This window comes from Lissotriton helveticus, chromosome 6, assembly GCF_964261635.1.
Source record: "Lissotriton helveticus chromosome 6, aLisHel1.1, whole genome shotgun sequence".
NCBI classification, from domain to species: domain Eukaryota; kingdom Metazoa; phylum Chordata; class Amphibia; order Caudata; family Salamandridae; genus Lissotriton; species Lissotriton helveticus.
This window is the reverse complement of record NC_136067.1, coordinates 1,412,661,012-1,412,680,468: the sequence shown is the minus strand read 5'-3', so window position 1 is coordinate 1,412,680,468 and position 19,457 is coordinate 1,412,661,012. Positions and strand designations below refer to the sequence as shown.

Sequence of the window (19,457 nt, the reverse complement as noted above, 5' to 3'; positions counted from 1 at the left end):
CTGTTGTCACAACACTGGATAGATTTTGTTAATGGGTTTGAAATGTGCCTATTTCAAGAGACGTGGGCTTGTGATCCAATTTACCTCCCAGGTTATTTAAATTTTTGTATACCAGCGAGTAGAGGCCCTAGGGGCAGACCTATGGGAGGTCTAACAGCCTGGATCAAGCAAAATTCAAAAGTTAAAATAAAAGTGATTGACCTAGGCTGTAAGGATATACAATTATTAAGGTTATCACTAGGAAAGGGGGGTGTGATAGATATTTATAACATTTATGCTAGGGGTACATGTGTTGGGAACTCCCCCACCCTAGAAGCTCTATCCACCTTCCTAGAATCACAGTCACTGGGAAATAGAGTGGTTGTGGCTGGTGACCTCAACAGGACATTTGAGCCTCTAGAAAACACGGAACATCCGATAGGACAGGAGGAAAATGCCCAATGGGGTGTCCCAAACCAAAATCTTATACCAGTGAAGCGGTGGACAAAAGATATATTGTTGTTGAATGCGTTATGTTTGGAATATGGTCTGAGGGCCCTTAATGGCAGGACAAAGAGCGACCAAGGAGGAAATTGCACATTCGATAATGGCCATAATAAAAGTAGGATTGACTATGTCATCTGTAGTCTCGAGTTATGGTGTGGCGTGGGCGATTTGGAAATTAAGGGTAGATTAGAAAGCGATCATAATCCCCTTTGTGTTACCCATTCATGGTGGAGGGCCGCGCCTGACAACCCAGAGTCATGTAGCGAGATTGTACCTGTTATGGCTAATGACTCAAGAAGGGTGAAATGGCCAAATGTGCTGGCCAATCTGGCCACCTTGGATCACATTAACTTGGAGGTGGATAATGCTATCGCCGCCATGGAAACAGTAAACCCTGTAATACCGGGTTCCTCTTTAATAACAGACATACATGACACATTCTTTTCTTTGATAAAACCGCATTTTATTAAACTAGTTAAGGCAAATATAAAAGCACCTATCAAATTGGCGAGGTGGTTTAATAAGCAGTGCAGGTTAACTAGATTGGAGTTGGGTAGGGTAATCAAAAGCAGAGATAAGGCTTTGATTAGTATTGCCAGGAAACAATACAATGATAACATCCGTAAGGCTAAGAAGCAGTGGGATGAGGAGCATTGGGAGGAGTTACTCGAGGCTTCTGGGTTAAGAGATTCCAGACTTTTTTGGAAAATCGTGAAATGGGGCAGAGGTGGTACCCCCAACAACCCAGACAACAATGTTAATGAGGCATCATGGGTCGAGTATTTCAAACCCCAGTATGCAGAGAATAGGGACACAATGGCCATAGAACCTATCCCAGTGGTATTTTGCAAGGGAGATTTATTCTCAAATAAAGAAGCTGAACTTGTAATTTCAACACTGCAAGGGGGGAAAGCTCCGGGATTAGATGGAATTCCCTCAGATATATTTAAACACGATAAGGTTCGGTGGGCAAGGTATGTGACCGTACTGGGAAATGCCTTTGCTAAAGGGGCTAAAATCCCAGATATATGGAAGGGGGCAATAATAATACTAATCTTTAAGAAAGGCGATCGGTCACTCCCGGCAAATTATAGACCGATAAGTTTGCTGGCCACTATCCAAAAAGTGGTGGGGAAGATGGTGGTCGACAAACTTATGGCCTGGGTAGATGAGAATAATGCTCTATCCCCCTACCAGGCAGGATTTAGGCGGGCAACCAGCACGGTAGATCAAATATTTCGCTTCACCATGCTACGGTGGGGGACTGTACTCCTTGGCGAAGGCAGCCTTTATGTAGCATTTGTAGATTTGAGGGCTGCCTTCGACCTGGTGCCTAGGAGTAAGCTGTGGGTTGTTCTGAGTAAGATAGGGGTCCCACTTGAGTTGCTTACATTAATAATGCGTCTCCACGAAAGCAATTTTGCTAAAGTCCAGTGGGGGAGGAACGGGGAATCTACCATTAATTTCCCAGTTGACCGGGGGGTACGGCAGGGATGTGCCATGGCACCCCTGCTGTTCTCCTTGTTCATTAACGGTATAGTGGATAGGATGTTGGATGCAAGGGTAGACGCACCTTCGCTAGCGGGCATCAGGGTTCCGATCCTGATGTTCGCTGACGACACCCTGATTGTGTCCAAAACCCCGGCAGGACTCCAGCGAGCCTTGAACATATTTGATATGTTCTGCAAAGAACAAGGTCTCGAAGTCAATGTAAGTAAAACAAAGCTGATGGTTTTCGGACAAAGGCGCCAATCCCAACCAAGGGTATCCCTGAACAACACCAAACTGGAGGTAGTAAATGTTTTTACATACCTAGGGGTGGAGATATCGAGTAAATTTGGTTGGTCGAGACATATTGAGAAGGCGGTACTGAAACACCAGCAGATTTCAGGAGCACTCCGGGTAGAACAAGTAAAATCCAAAACTAGGCCTATAAAACCGGTCCTCATGGTCTACGATGCAAAAGCCTTGGGTGCAGCCCTTTATGGGGCTGAAGTTTGGGGCTTTGAGAGGCTTAATACCCTCCAAAGGTCCGAGAACAGGTTTCTGAGAGGAATAACAAGTCTCCCCCAAAGCACCCCACTAATACCACTTGGTCTGGATCTAGGAAGGAGATTGGTTAGCGATCGTGCCCGACTAAGGCCTATCCTCTACTGGAGACGGCTATGGACGACCCCAGAAATTAGACACTATGCTGAGGGTTTTTTAGCCCTAGTTAAATCAGATGTCTTCCACAAAAATACATGGCTGAAGATGCTCAGGGATGTCCTCGCTGAGCTCGGTCTCTCCAAGCTCTGGGAAAATCCCCTCGGGGAAGTATTCCCTAGTAAAATATTATAAAGGCCATATATTGGGATTACATAGAACAGAAGCTCTGGAGGAGCGTAAACTCAGAATCTATGGGGGGTAGATTTATGGAAATTAAAATGAGACCTGCCCTAGAACAGTATTGGGACACTATAACTGTTCCGTTAGATAGGAAATTATTTTTCCAGTTAAGGGCAGGTTCCCTCCCCCTGAGGTCATTGACGTCTAGTTGGAGAACTAGTAGTAGTTCGTGTTGCCCGACATGTGGTGCCACCAACGAAAGTATCGCACATTTCTTATTTTTGTGTGAGGCCTACGTAAACCCGAGAAAATCCTGGTTGGCACCTGTTTGTAGAAATCTTGGTGTACTAAGTGGTGTTGAGGGGTTGAGAATTATTTGTACCTCCACCGAAATGTCCATTGTAGTAGGAACAGCAAAATACCTGGGGTGGGCATGGTCCATAAGGCGGAGGGCTTTATCTCCCAACATGCATTGAGTTTTATCACTTTTTGAGAAAGCTTGCATTAACTATTATTGTTAAGTATTTTATGTGTGTGAATTATGAATTTTAATTGAAATATGCTGCTAAATGTATGCTAAGAGTTTTGACTGTATAATTTGGGCATGGTCCACAAGGCGGAGGGTTTTATCTTTCAACATGCATTGAGTCTTAGCACTTTTGGAGAAAGCTTGCACTAATTATTATTGCTAAATATTTTATGTGTGTGAATTATGAATTTTAATTGTAATATGCTGTTAAATGTATGTTAAGAGTTTTGAATGTATAAACTTACATGTGTGTGCTTTTATGAGTGTATAACTCGAATAAAGCTTTTTCAATCAATCGAAATTCTAGTTCTGGGCATTATTGTTCGGTTAACATAAATACAAGTGCACAAAGTTAAGAAAAAAGATTAAATATATAAATGTTTAGCTCTTGCACTTTTAACAACAGAAATTAATTATTGAGCTCTAGACATTCCCCCATAAGAAGATCCTAATAGTGAGCACAAGAGTGACTGAATACATAGGAACTGCAATACCCTGGCAGTGGGGTCTCCCAGCATGTATCCAGTCCCTAAGATTGTAGGGTGCTGAGCTGGGCTTAATGGTAGTCAGTGTTGATGTCTCCTCTTCTCTCCCCATATTCCAAGTACTGGTTCTCTTATTCCTCCCTATAGAATTTACTATGAAGCTAAGGCATGTTTCTGGCTTACGGTGCACATCCAGTAAATAACGCAGGAAGTATCTTCTGTTGCGGCCAGGCCAACCCAATTGCAAGAGGACAGATGGTGGCATCAAAGGAAGCTGAACAATGACATGGGCACACCATTGCCAAGACAGCACACCTAATCGAAACATACACTGTGTTCTTCCATACTAGAGAAAGAAAACCCTTGTAAGGAAATATAATTGGCCATAGAGATGTCTTGAAGCCAATATAAAAACACAAGTGATAATCTTCAAGTGTATGGTATCCAGGGAGATGTGGCATACCTGAAAAGAAAGCGCTCTTTGACTAGATTAGTTGCCCCTCAAAGTTTGCCACTCACTTTACGTTGAACCTGAGTGGACAGTTGGATTGACGACAAATACCACAAGAATAGACATAAGCTGATCCGTGCATCATATCTAGTGTTCACCTTTTATTTGAGAGCTTCGCACATCTGAACCAGATGGAGTCAACAGTGGTGTTGAGTACATTCAAACACAGACTCTACACAGGTTATAGTAACACCCCTGTCCTTGTAACCTCATGCTGACTGAGACTGAGCCTTGCTGAGGCATCAAGAAGTTACTGAATAACTAGATAATTACACCCTAAAACTTGTTAAAGTTATTAATTATTTTGTCTTAATTTAAATTCATATTTCATGTACTTAAAAGACTAGCACTAATCGGACATTATATTTTCTGTGGAAGATACATATTCTGCTTGTACTACGTGTCCCACTCCACACCACTCTACAGGAATAAAGCATGACTTTTCAACTTTGCTTCCAGCTGAAAGTCAAAGCCTAACTAAGTGTTTATTAACTTAATCAATCAATCAATCAATCAGGGGTTTATAAAGCGCAGCTACTCAACCGCAAGGGTCTCAAGGCACTAATAGGTGGGCTCCTTACAGGGGCGTAAGAGAGTCCCCCGTATCCCCAGCACTGCCGGAGGGCCCCAAGCTTTAAGGGGCCCCCTCAGCACAGTACTCAGGGCTGAGCCCTCCAGATTAAATTCAGAGCGGGGGCCCCTCTGAGTACATTGCAGGGGGCCCCTTAAATTTTCTTTACGTCACTGGCTCCGTAGCGTGCTGGGGTCATCCGAAGAGCCAGGTCTTGAGGTCCTTCCTGAATTGGGGCAGTGTGCTTGCAATAATAAACTACATAGCTCCTGTAGTTCCAAGAAAAGCAGCAATACTATCAGAAGGATTGCCTACTGCCCTTGAGTTTAAAGGTTGTTTGAGAACTGTCCAGGCATGGGTTATCCTTCTTGAAGTAGGTATCGAGAGGAATATGATTGTATTGCTTTAAAATAGGAGGAAGTTAACGCCAACTACGGCCTTTTTCTAGAACTAGAGATGGCCACTCTGACGCAAGCAAAAGCTTGTTCATTGATCATGCCATGAGGCTGATCACTTGTGGAGGGCTTATAACTTTGTACTATTAATCAGAATATAAAGAAAAGGGCAAATATAAGATTATACCTAGTGAAAATATATTATTATATACCAAAGAAAATATATTTCAGAGGTTTTGAGACTGATCTGTCATACCAAAAGAGTAAAACAACGCCATCGTTGTATCTTAAACATTTAAAAGTAGTCAAAACCTTAAAGATATTTAAACAACCCTACCGAGTTGTGCTACTGCCCTAAAATCAAGAAATTCCAAATGTAGTTTTTACACTTCCTTGTAGTTTTAGGGAGTGGGAGAACGCCTCCTATGGGTCTGGAAATCGAAGTTTTCATGTTTTTCATGTTATCTTTGCGAAATATTTTGTTTATGTACTTTGTGTTTGTCCCATGTTTTAGAATGTTTGATGGTTTCACTTAGGGCTTCTGTTTGAGAAATATGCAGTAACCTCTTTCGACCAAGCACTTTCACTGCTGCACTCAAGGTTATCGGTAGGCTTTCTGTGCATTTTTCCACAGTTGTATTGCTCCTCCTAATTAAATCGATATTCTTAAGGTATTTCTGCTCTACTGATCTGATTTGTGAACTTGTCTTTATGCCTTGCTAATTTTTAGTCCTGTGCCAAATAGGTTTCTTAGCATTTAATTAACACTGTATTACATTGGATATGTACTAAAAAAACTCGAGAGATGCTGACACCAGAAATTTGGTTCACTACTTGGAAAAGTTAGCGAAACCGCCAGACCAAAACGAGCACGAAGTCAATAATGTGGTTGGCTGGCCTGATTAGGCAGAAATAAAAACTGTAACAGTCTCACTTTCTCTTATGTTGGTTTTCTCTGTCACGCTGCACTTCCAGTCAAAGAGGGCTAGAATATGAAATACTCAAATTAGTGCGTATTTATTCTTGTAACATAAGTTAGATGATACATATTCAAAGTTAAGATAAAACATGCAATATACAAATGTTTAGCTCTTGCATAATTATTAACAGCAATAAATCATAGGTATTGTAGCTATTTCCACCCAATAAAATCCTATTATGTCTATTTATGATAAAACATTTGGACGCATCTTTTCTTGGAGCCAGAAAGTGGCAGATGTACATTTTGTTAACATTAATTAACGTGTTTTTACAATCTTGGACAATCATGGCTTTACTACTGACATCTTATTTTGCCTGACCGCCACTTCCTTTCCCATACAATTCCACCTTGTGGTCAAGCCTTTTCTTGTCTTGTCAACTTTCTGCATTACTTTTGACTTGTAAAATAGCTATACAGGCAGTGGCTGGAATTGATTGACATTATAGTAGTCGGATTGGCTACCTTCACCCTAAGACTTTAAAATTGATATGCTTTCACTGGCAGACCTCCACAATTCACCAGGCAATACATGTGTATTTCTTCTGTGTCATCGGACACACGCACATAGACATACACACACCCACAAATCCATACCGCTTGTGCAAGCATACTCAAACCTTCCTATGTATTGCAGCGTTCATGTTCTGTCTATAGCCACAGGTCGCAGTACCTAACAATAGGTATTAGAATCCGGTTTGGATAGCATTTTTCCTTGTTTGAACTTTCTGTTGGCCTCAATTATGCTTGCAAAATTTATATGGCTCTAGTTGGCCCGGAAGCTATTTTATTCAGAGAAGTCAATTGCATATTTTTTCAAAAAGTAGCCTTGTTTCCAGTATTGGCAACTGTAAGTGGAATTTGGGAGAATAATGATCTCCGAATTGTATTTATGAATGATATCTTGTCCTCAAGGTGTCTTGTGCTTACCCCAGGAAAACATCCTGACACCTGCACCCTAGGCAGAATTTTTACAGAAAGTAACAGTGTTCTGTCACATGATTGGGTTCACTAGACTTATGCTGAGAGAAACATATATATGTTCTAATTTATATATTTTAATGTTAGGTTCCAAATGTGCCTTTTTCTAGCATGAGCTCAGTTGGGATGACAATTGAGGCTAACCAGCATTTAAAATAATTAGAAATGACATACATCCTGGATTCTAAAATATATTGTTACTTTTGGATCCAGCTATGTTAGGGCACTTATATAACCTTGAAAGTGGTGGGGTGTATGTAATACAGTACTTTCCCCACATTGTACTGAGCAAACCAAATGATCAAAAGCTCTTTTGAATTGGTTCAGGGGTAATGGGATCTCCCCACAAGAACATTTTGAAAAAATGGGTCTAATAATGTATTTCAAAGAAATTTTTCACATAAATCGTCTAAAAAGCTATGGGCTATGAAAAGGCACTCGTTAAATAAATGTAATTTCCTAGTTTGCCTAGCCAATGAAACCTGACATACCACAAAAGGTAACCCCCTTTTTCCTCAAAATTTGCTATGGATGCCACTGTATTCCAAAAATAATCTCTATTGTGCCAGCATTTTGCCATGGGTGACCCTTATAAGCCTTCGGTGCCCCCTTATGCCAACATTTACATATAATATGCAAGGTATGGAATTTTGCGATTAATGTTATCGAATGTATCATGGGTGACTCATGCCAAAATGATAGGGCCAGCACTTTGTCATGTTTGTGCCCCGCCTATATATCACAGATTTCATCCTTTAGGACAAGAATTGCCTCACCATGCTATTATGAGCATTTTGCGTGGTGGTCCCATACCACAAGTTACCTTTAGAATGCCAGCGCCAGCCTTTCGCCATAAATGTCTCATATATTAAACATTACCTCTAGTGTGCCAGGTCCCTGTCTGTTAATATTTGCCTGCAGTATGCCAACACCAGTATTTTGTAATGGCCAAATGCAGACTCGCATACCACATTCTCACTCATGTTAATTTACATTCGTGAACTCTCACTCATGTTCACCTACTCACTCTTACTCAAGCATTGTCACCCACTTGCACTAATTAATTTTCACTATATTGCACTGAGTCTTAAACTCGCTCACATAGTGTCACTCATTCTTACAATGATTAACTTGCAGCTACTGACTTGCACCCACTCTTACCCTTACTTCATCTTTCTAACTCACCCTAACTCACTCATAGTCACTTACTGACATTTATGTTATGTTATGTTATGTTAATTTTTGTCTTTTATAGCGCACGGCTACTCCATGGAGTGTCCCGGCGCTTTTAATACAACCATCACAGAGTAACACAACACATTGAATCAAGGAAAGACAGAAACAGAGGCAAACTACTGGGCAAAAAGCCAGGTTTTAAGGCCCTTCCTAAAGACCAGCAGATTAGAAGTGCTGCGAGGTGACAAAGGGAGCGTGTTCCACATCTGTGGTGCCAACAGCCCAAAAGAGCGGCCCCCAATGTGAGCCTTTTTTACTCGAGGGACCCCCGCCAGAAACAGGGATTCAGACCTCAAAGATCGGGTCGGATGGTAAAAGATCAACCGCTTCTGGAGATATTTTGCCCCTGAGGCATGGAGAGCCTTATGGGCCAAGGTCAAAGCCTTAAACACTATCCGTTTCCGGATAGGCAGCCAGTGGAGCGACTGCAGGAGACCCGAGACTCTGGCGCGCCTATAAAGGCCAAAAATGGCCTTTAATCTCATTTACTGCCACTTCTATCACTGACTATGACTTTCACTCACCCACATGCTCACATACATTCAATCTTGCACATAAACACTCCCTTTTTCACACAAACACACACTCGCTTACAATCACACACACGACATACATTTGAAAACATTTTATGCTTACCTGACGTTCCAGTTTTTATCACACTAATAGCAAATAATATATAAATATTCACTGTTAGGGTGATTAAAAAAGGGCTATAAACAAGGAGGGTGAAGCCTCCCTTGTCATCTTGGCACAGCCTTTGCCCCATCTGATGGCAGGAGGCACAAAGGCAGTGCCAGTGGTCGCAGAGAAGAAGGCAATGGTCACAGCAGTGACCCCTGTCGACCCCTAAATGACATCCATGGACTTCAGAACTCCTTGACATTTTGTATTTTTTTTAAACACACTGTAGGCCTTGCAAAGGGTTTGGGAAGCGTTATATAACTAACAAATAAGTACAATACTGTTGTGGGAGACTTAACACATTTTTGATGAGAGGGAAAAGGGACCCCGTTCCTGGGGTCACTGATCTTTACATGGGGTATCCCGTGAGCCTCACCCTTGAGCTTGAGCTGTTAATAATGTTGTCAGTCGAAAACGGAGGTAAGGGTAAGAGAACAGACACACGCACTTGTCTCAGCTCAGCTCTCCAGACCTCAGTCCACATGACTGCCTCTCTGCATCTTCAAGACCGTATGGAGTCATTCTACACCTGTCCTCTGAATGCCAGGCATGAGAGCATCTTGGTAATAAATACCATGGCCTGGAAAGCAGTCATTAGTTGTATCCAGTCAGTGGTGTTATTAGCATTGTGCACACAAATAATCCATATGAATTATTAAACCAAAAGAGATTATTGTGTCAATTATGCAGACGGTGTATAGCTGAGTATTTTCACCCAATACTCCATAGAATTTGTGGTTGACAAGTCCCTGCTCATCCCAGGAATCCCTCTAAAACTGGGGAGTGTCAAGGAATCATGGTCTGCTTCTCCAAACAAGGACTGGAAACAACATGAAGCAGCAATGAAAACAGGTCAGGTAGAGTTCTTCAGAAGATGCAATGCAAACAGACTCCAGGGAAAAGGAAAAAAAACAACAAAGGGCAAAGGATTCTAAAAGGCCAGCAAAACACTAATGACAGTAGGAACCATACAACCAACGAAAGTTCAGAGGAATTTGTTTGACTTTTGTCCTGGGTATATGTATTCTAACCAGTTTCAGAGGCCTCTGGCTCTCTGGTCCCAAGAAGGCCCATCCATACATACGGTGATTGAGCGACCAGAGACCAATCCTCCACACCTTCCACATGACCTGTCTCTTTCTGGGATTAAGCGATCGTATTCTACAGCTCAGTGGCACTATCCTCCTCATTTGCCTGCATCACCTTGTTCTTCCATGTTTCTGACAGTCTACCAACAGTATTTGCACTTTGGCCCCTTCTCTCACCTTTGTACACAGACCTGCTTTATCTATCCAACCCAAGGTTGGAGGCCTTTTCTAAGACACATACAATGTACCTTTTACTTTCCTTTTGTAAACCCAACTCGAGTCATGAAATACCCAGTGTTTTCAATCCTTCCACCACCGTATCTCTCTAACTTAATGTCAGTTTCAAGTAATTTTCAAGTTTCTTGTTCAACAACATTTGACAATCCTGTTGGGACATGATCATATGTGTACCTTATGCCTCCAAATCTACAAGCCTTGCATTTTTGATTCTTACTTTACACTTTTGAGGGGTTATTTATAAGCTCATTATTCCACCGGTAAATCACTTTTTTGGATGCCCCAATGGTGCAATTTGCCTGCCCATATTTACAAGGGCACATAAAGCCACCCTGCCTGAGTTTTCATGTCCTTCTAAATATGGCCCCCTTTAACGCACTACTCTGCATGGAAGGAGCATTCCATGGGTCTTGCTGTGGGTTTTCCCATGTAACATCCAGGGAACCTAACGCATTCCCAGATTTGCACAGTCTTGTAAACCTGGGAATGCATCATATTCATACACCTCCTCAGGGAGGCATAAGGGAGGAGCATCAAGGAGCAATATCTTTATTTCTCCTGTTTTTTACTTTTTCTATGTGTGCAGCATTCTGCAATCAGAAGAGGAAAACACGGGTTCCCCTTCCTGCTGCGCAAAAACAATCACCCCTACAACACTGACACCCTTGCACTATGGCACCAGAATAGGGGAAAGGGACAGGAACGCGTCATATCTTGTTGATACAGTGCATTCCTGTCCTTTTCTTTGGACACACAACAGTGCAGCAGGATGGCTTGCTGCACTGCTGTGCATCAACATTTTGTAAATGAGGACCTTGCTCTTTTACATGTGTCTCTCTTTATCATCAGTTTTAGTGTGTTGAACATCGCCTCTGCTAACAATTACAATATAATAATAATCGTCATCTCATTCTCTTCCTTGATGGAATTAGCTCTAGTTTATTGTCTACTGGAGAGGTAATGGAGCAGGAGAGTTATTCAGGGTTTGTGGATTAGAACACTAGAATATGACATCAGCAGACATCCCATTATTTCTAAACCACTGCTACATTTTCTTCAATTGAGCTAAAAACATTGTGATGTTTCAATAACATTCCACTTCCAGGAAGGCATGGAGAGCTGTAGGTTCCACGCAAGACTCTGCATACAAGATCATCAAGTGCAGTAATTACTCGGTCCTCTGCCTCGATCTAAGGTACACGTAGGACTATTATTGGGGGTTAAATTAAGAAATATGATAGGGTGAGCATATCAAAGGTACTCTTTTGACCATATGCTTAACCACAAGGGTATGTCATAAAAGATTATACTTTAATACCCTCTCTAATTTAGAGCAGGGTCCACACCTTATTTCTGGTCCTGAAGAAATGCCAGAGATCCTTTTTGGACCACAAGGCTGTGAAACATGTCGACCTGACTAAGTATAAACCTCTAGGTTATTATACCTCACTCACCTGACAGTCGCGCTTCATAATTCCGTGTCGACTATCTTCATTTAACTTCTTTTAACCCTACCAAAGGGACCCCTGAATAAACTCACCTGGCACTCTTTAGGTAGTTTTAGATCACTGACACACTCACTTATCAGGTCCACACATCTCCACACATTGTCACAGCTGTTTTATTATAAAGTTCTCCGACAGAGAGCCCTTTCGCAGGGCCCTTGCGGCATTGCAATGCCATCACCATGAGGAGCAAAAAGCCTGATGATGAAGCATGGCACCCACATGGTTGTGTGAGGGCATCACTTCCCAGGAAGGGAGATCACCTTCACCATTTTTCTATACCACCCGCTCTCCTCAATCCTATCTAGGCAGGAACAAGTAAACGCTTTTGTTGTTACACTTAACCCCTTCCTTGCTCCCGTCGGCCATTGGCGGACAGGAGCACTCCCTCCCCAGTGCTGTGAACGGCCAATGACCATCGCAGCCCCATCCACTTAATAGAACGCCTGCGCCGCGGTTAAGGCGTTAATAACCTTTACAACATTCTGAAATTGTTGATGTAAATGCAGCATGCAAAATGATGATTACCTGAAATAGCTGAATACAACAAAGCCTTTGATTTTGTGAATCATGATTCAGAATTTGGGTTTGCAAAGTTAAATCATTGAATTGTAAAATGCCAGTGGATTTTGAAAACGTATTTAATAAAAATTGTTATTGAACAATGTCAGGGGGTTAATTTAATTGTTTCATGAAATAGGTAGGCCATTGTTCAACACTTCTGTTTAATACTTTTCAGTTTAGTTCTGATGAATTCGAGATTTAGAAAGCACACAACATAAATCTCAGCTAAATCATGATTTTATTTCACACTGTTTTGTCAGTACCTGGTTCTCCACAAGTGCTTGTATAAAAATGTTATAAAGATTCACACCATAGCCATCTGCTTGTTTGAAATAGATTTCGATGTAATGGCAAGTAAATGGTCACAAAGAAGCCTTTTAAAGGTCCCAAATGATCATTTATTTTGGGTTGCTTGTACAGTGGAGAAGCGTGGCTCAATGGTTAGAGCGGCAGACCCTGATGCAGAGGTCAGGACCAGGGTTCAAGTCCTGCCTCGGCAGCTCTTGGACTCAATTTCCCTGGACCTGATCATTCTTGTCTCGGTGCCTAGTCTAATCATGGGTCCCAATCTGTGACTCTGGGCAATAGCTTGCTTAATCTCCACAACGGCCCCATCAGCGCCTGGATGCCTGGCTTCACCTTGGGGGTGCCCAGGAGTGGACATTTCACAGGAAAGCCAGGATGGGTTCCACAGTGGTATGAATACAGAGCTACGAGACCTCTGGGTAGAAGTGCGCTATATAAATACAAGTACATTTACATTTGGAAAACATTTTTAACTTTTTGGGGATTTGCAAAGAATCCCAAGAGGAAATACTCTTGGATGTCTGTGGTATTTGTAAGCCTTTCCAAGATTATTCCTCATGTGCAGAATGTAGCCATGAAGATTATGGCACATTGAAATCTGATTTAGTAACTAAAGAGAAATGTGCAGTTGCACAAGTATTTTTTTGACAAAAAGTTTTTTTCCATAGAGTCTCTTTACAACGCTGAAAGAAAAGGTAAATTAAAAGTTGTAAAAAATCCACCTTATTGATTTTTCGACAGTCATAAGTGCAATTTATGACTGTTAAATGTAACGTGGCGTCTTCAGACAAAAAACTATTTTTGTTCACTTCAGTTCCACATAGGTGTGCAGAAAATGTGTGAACCTGGGCCACACCATGTTATAAACTGACAATGGGTGGATATATGTAATAATCAAAGAGAGCTCTACTGTCGCATGAAGGTTTTTTTCCCTGCTATGATGTTTGTTTAGGAAAATGGTGGGTTTTTCATAAATAACCCTTCACCCAGCAGGGTTTCTCCTTGGTGGCATGCTTCTTTATTTGGTTCTTCTTGTTCTGCTGTGGAACGGGGTGTGCTACAACCATGTGTTACGTGCGAGCACTTATTGTTTGTTATGTTATGTTATGTTAAAAGAATTTATTAAGCGCGACTAACACCATTAGGTTTCTTGGCGCTTGTGCTGAGGGAACAGTGAAAAAGAAGCAGGAGGACAGGGACTAATTATAAGCCTCAGTAAAAAGAAAGGTTTTAAGGAGGGATCTGAACCTGGTGTAGGAAGAGGACAACCTAAGAGAAAGGGGAAGGGAATTCCAAAAAGAAGGAGCTAAGAAAGAAAACCTAAGGCCACCGTGTTTCTTCCTCTTGAATCTGGGAACTGAAAGCAAGGCCATCTGAGATGACCGAAGATTACGAGGAGGATCATACGGATGAAGAAGGGAAGAGATGAAAAGGGGGCCATGACCAGTAAGAGATTTGGAAATAATGCAGCCTAGTTTGAATTTGCAGCGGGCAGAGACCGGGAGCCAGTGGAGACTTTTTAAGAGAGGACGAACATGTTGATCTCTAGGTTGGTGATAAATCAGGCGAGCGGCCTGATTTTGGATCAACTGAAGTCTCTTAATTTGATAGTCAGGGATGCCTACATAGAGAGCATTTGCGTAGTTGAGTCTGGAAATGACTAACGCAAGCAGGGTCAAAGTGAGGGCCTCGGTAGTAAGTAGGCGAGAGATTTTACGAATTTTCCTGAGTTGGAAATGGCTGGAGGACACTACTGCGCTGATCTGGGGCGTCATAGAAAGGTCATTACTAATGACGACTCCCAGACTTTTGGCTGAGTTGACTGGGCAAGGGGAGCTGCCCAGACTTGCCGGCCAAATGGAAGGTTGCCAGGGATTAGAAGGTCCCCCGACAAGAACCAGCTCGGTCATGTCGGGGTTGAGCTTCAGGTGGTTTGAGCTCATCCAGTTGCTAATGAAACAGAGCGTGTTTTGAAAAGTGGAGATTGATTCATCAGATGAATCGATGGTAAAAACCAGTTGAATGTCATCCGCATAATTAAACGCGGTGACACTCAACCCACGGAGGGAACGGATTAGTGGAGCCAGATATAAATTAAAAAGAAGGGGGGACAAAGAGGAGCCCTGCGGGACACCGCAGGTCAACCCAACTTGAGTGGCAGAGAACTGGGACAGTCTGACTGCCTGATGGCGCTTGGTCAAGAAGGACTGAACCCAGTCCAGGGCGGTGCCCTGAATGCCGGCCTCCTGACACGGTCGACCAAAATACCATGGTCGACCGTGTCAAAGGCGGTCGACAGATCCAAAAGGACCAGGGCCTGACAGATGTTAACGTCGGCCCCTCTGCGCAATTCCTCCATCACAGAGAGGATCACTGCCTCTGTGGAATGCGCAGGCCTGAACCCAGCCTGCTGGGGGTCCAAAACGCACGAGTCCTCAACAAAAGTGCTGAGAATTTGAGTTACATGTGACTCCAAGACTTTGCTGAGGAAAGGGAGAAGGGATATGGGGCGATAGTTGCTCATGATGGTAGGGTCTGCTGAAGGTTTTTTCAAAATGGCAACCACCTCGGCCTGTTTAAAGGAGCAAGGCACCTCCCCGGTGGCCAAAGAGTTATTCAAGAGGGCCAGGGGGGGCTCAGGGCAGGAAGTAAAAGCTTCCCGGAGAGCCGAGGGGGGGCAACAGTCGCTAGGGGAACCAGAGGAAACTTTGTGCAAAAGAGAAAAGAAATTAGCTTTCGAAATGAGGGGAATCTGAGTTAAGATATGAGTGTTGGAATGGTGGCAGGGTGTTTGTAAAATGTATTTGGATGAAGTAAAAGTTGGGAGTGGGAGGGAGAGAATTAAAAATACCTGACTAGTAGGAAAGGATTCTTTACTTGTACCTCTACCCGGTATGATTATATAATATGGGTAACGTGGGAGGTACAATGTACCTCAGTTCCGCTGGTTGACATGTTTCTAGCCATACCCCAAGGTTATTCTTCAGGACCAAGATTGAATGCTCCCTGGTACCACTCTGATATATGCTCTTAGTCAGGAAATCAATTTGTGAGAAAAGATAAATACAATTTATACATATAGCACCAATTGGATAAATCTGTTGAAAAACTGTATGGGAAAGAAAAAGAGAGGTTAGGTTATCATGAAATCCAGCCTAAACACACATCAATGCCAAACTTTGGAAAAGAATACCTGCGTTGAAAAACATTATATATTTGTAGCAGTAATAGTGACCACGTCTAGTGCTACCATAAGCTGTTTTACTTAGAAAATGACACACGAGGCATTGACATGACAAACACTTAATATAAAAGTGAACAGTGATCGTGATTACAAAACACATACATATTAGTTGTCTCTGAGTTGCAACATGAGATCGTACCGTGGAGGGATGCCTGTAGACACACTCTGCGAAGAAATGTTCCCAAGTATGAGTAATTGTAGGAGTGGGAGCTGCAAAGAAGATAAGCGATACTGGAACATCCGGCTGTTGTACTTACTGCATAAAGGCTACTCCTTAGTGTAGTGTTCTAGTCTTCAAGGAATGTTGCCTGTTTGTTCTATTGCAATGTTCCTAATAGAACTGTTCTTTGAATGTTAGATCGACAGTTGCTGAGCTTGCTGTTGGCTGCTGCGCAGCACCTGTGTCTCAATAAACTACACATTATTACTATCTACAACGTTGTTAATGACATCTTTACTACAAAAATACGTGGCGACGAGGACACAGGTGCATGAAGAACCCACGAAAAGGAGAAAATAAAAGGAACTTACCTGCGTGACAAACCTACATCTGCGGTGTCGTCTTTTGAGGTCTGAGAGAATTAGAGGATGCTTGCGGAGGTTGTTAAAAGCGTGAAGAAATAAGGTACTGTCCATAATAATTGTTGATTGCAACTGCAGCAGTTATCGCAGCAGCGCAACGGGAGCTGAGGGAAATCCGCAGTAGTGTGGTACAGGTGCACGCGCAACCAAACGGTTAGCGTTGTAGTGCACCAAAGGCTGCCATCTTATAAGTAGTCTGGTTGTTGGTTGGAAGCCGCACTACACGAGTTACGCATGACGTATTTGGCGTGGGCGCCATCTTGTGTGTCCTTATAACGAAGATTACGCATGGCGTAAAAGAAACGTGGATGCCATTTTGAGTTTCCATTAAGACTATATCTGGAGGTGGACTAGCGTTTTTGCGGAAAGTCTACCAACGCGCTCTACGCTGACATTACAAAAATTGTATACTTATGTACGTGCATCAACACCGTGGCACGCACACCTGATATTGTGAGTTAAAAACATTACAAGCTAAATAATTGCGGAAGCATCTCGGATTCACACAACTATCCGAGTATAACTATGATTCAGTTTTAACTCCTGGTGGCGTGCACATTTCAATAGCGGAGAGACATAGAGACAGGCGTGTATCTTCGGTGATACACTCACCAGAGACAGATGTACACACCAGAGAATCGTGGCGTGTTTCTTCGGTGATGTACACACCAATGGATCTATGAGATGTGAGGACAAGAGTGTATCTTCGGTGATGCACACATCAGGGACAGTACATTAGAAAATGTATGAGCTTTTGTAGTTAATCTTTATTGAATAGTCAGCATTAATTATATTTATGGATATGGTGTAGGGGTATAACTATTGTTATAAGTGTTCCTTTTTGGTGATAATATATTTAGAGATAACATGCAATCTGTTGCTCCTCCCCCACCTTTTCTAGAGGTACCCGGTAAACCGCCCATTGTTTGGAAAAAATGGTATGATGCTTTTACTACTTACCTAGGAGCAATTGGGGATTCACGTTACAGAGCAGAAAGAAAGAAATATCTTTTATTACATGCGCTTGGGTTTGAAGGACGTTCCATTTTCAAACATCTTCCACCTTTAGTGCGTGCTCCGGAAGAGGAGGACATTGATGAGTTTGTTGAAACTGTAAAAAAATTGGAGTTACGTTTTGACATTCAACCAAGCTTGGTTGTTATCAGACACAAATTTTTCAAAAGAGAGCAGAGGCATGGGGAAAAAGTTGAAGATTTTATTTCTGCTTTACGCATGTTGAGTGCAGAATGTCAGTTTGAAAATTTCAGAGATCAGTTGATCAGAGATCAGTATATTTGCAATTGTTTGGACAAGAGTATTCAAGAGAAATTACTTTCTTTAGGCAATCCCACTCTTGAAGAAACAGTACGGGTGACAAAAAGCATCGAGTTTTCAAAGGTATCAGTTAAAGAGTTAGAAGAAAATTTGCCTTCTGCAACAACTAAGAAGGACAGTGTGAGTGTGGTCAAAATTAGAGAAAATAAGAACAGTCTTTCTTTACGCACGGAGAATAAGTTCTTTAAGCAAACCAATATATGTTTCAAGTGTGGGTACTATCCACATTTGAAATCTGGTCGTCCTTGTCAAAAAATGTTACGTGTAGGTCGTGTGGGAGGTTAGGACATTTTGCCAAGGTGTGTCAGAACGTTAAGCGAAATATAGTTTACTCTCAAGACAGTAAACAGAGTACATAATCGTCTGCTGTAGCTAATGTGCGTATGTCTGAATTCAGGCAAGAGGATCTAAGCAACATTCAGAATGATTTGAGAGATATGGTTGTAGTTGTAGGAGATTTGCATGATGATTCTGAGTTATCTACAGAATGTGTTGATCCATATACCGATATAGGCATTGGTGATAAAGTTGTTTGCTCACTAGTTGACTCTGGAGCACGGATAACTATGTTAACTTGTAGCTTTTTAGTGAAGTTTGGGGTTGTCGGGAATTACAACCTCCAGATAGGTCTCCAGTGTCTTATGAAGGTAGAAAAATTGAACTTGCAGGTTACTTTGAGGACACATTAGAGTTCAGAGGAAGAAAAATCTTTGGAAAAATGTATGTAGTCATCAAGGGATTGAACATCCTCGGATGGTTCCTTCAAGGTTTATTCAAGATGGTACTTAGGCCTGGAACTAAGGACCCTATTTCTGTTGTACAAACTGATGATTTTGTGGAAAAATTGGTGGATTGTTTTCCGAGTGTGTTTAGTGACGAACTTGGAGAGGTGAAGGGATTTATGCATACCATTAGAGTCAAGGATAATGCTATTCCTATTAAACATAGACTGAGGAATGTACCATTTAGTGTTAGAGATCAGCTAGAAGAGGAATTCAATGGTCTGTGTAAAAAAGGGATCATCGAGCCTATTGAGTCTTCTCTTTGGTTTTCTCCCCTTGTCGTCGCGAAAAAGAAAAATGGTGATCTTCCTGTTTGCGTGGATTTGCGCTGTTTAAATAAAAATATCTGGGTGGACTCACATCCTCTGCCAAAGATCCCCGATATGTTGTCATTGATAAATGGTTCCAAGTTGTTTTGCAAGTTAGATTTGGCCTCAGCTTACCATCAAGTTGTTTTAGATCCATCTTCAAGACATCTCACAGCCTTTATTTCTCCTATTGGTTCCTTTCAATACTGTTGCATGCCATTTGGGTTGGCCACTGCGGCAGCGGTCTTCCAAAGGATTATGACCAATCTGTTAAAAAACATTAAGGGTGTTGTTGTCTTTCAGGACGACGTTTTGATTCATGGT

The 19,457-nt window shown here is 42.1% G+C and overlaps 1 protein-coding gene across 1 annotated transcript in view; it reads left to right on the top strand.

Annotated features, from left to right (window-relative positions):
* The window catches only part of FNDC1 (fibronectin type III domain containing 1), a 1,317,427-nt gene that overhangs the window by 301,081 nt on the left and 996,889 nt on the right, over positions 1-19,457 (top strand). The window lies entirely within an intron of this gene.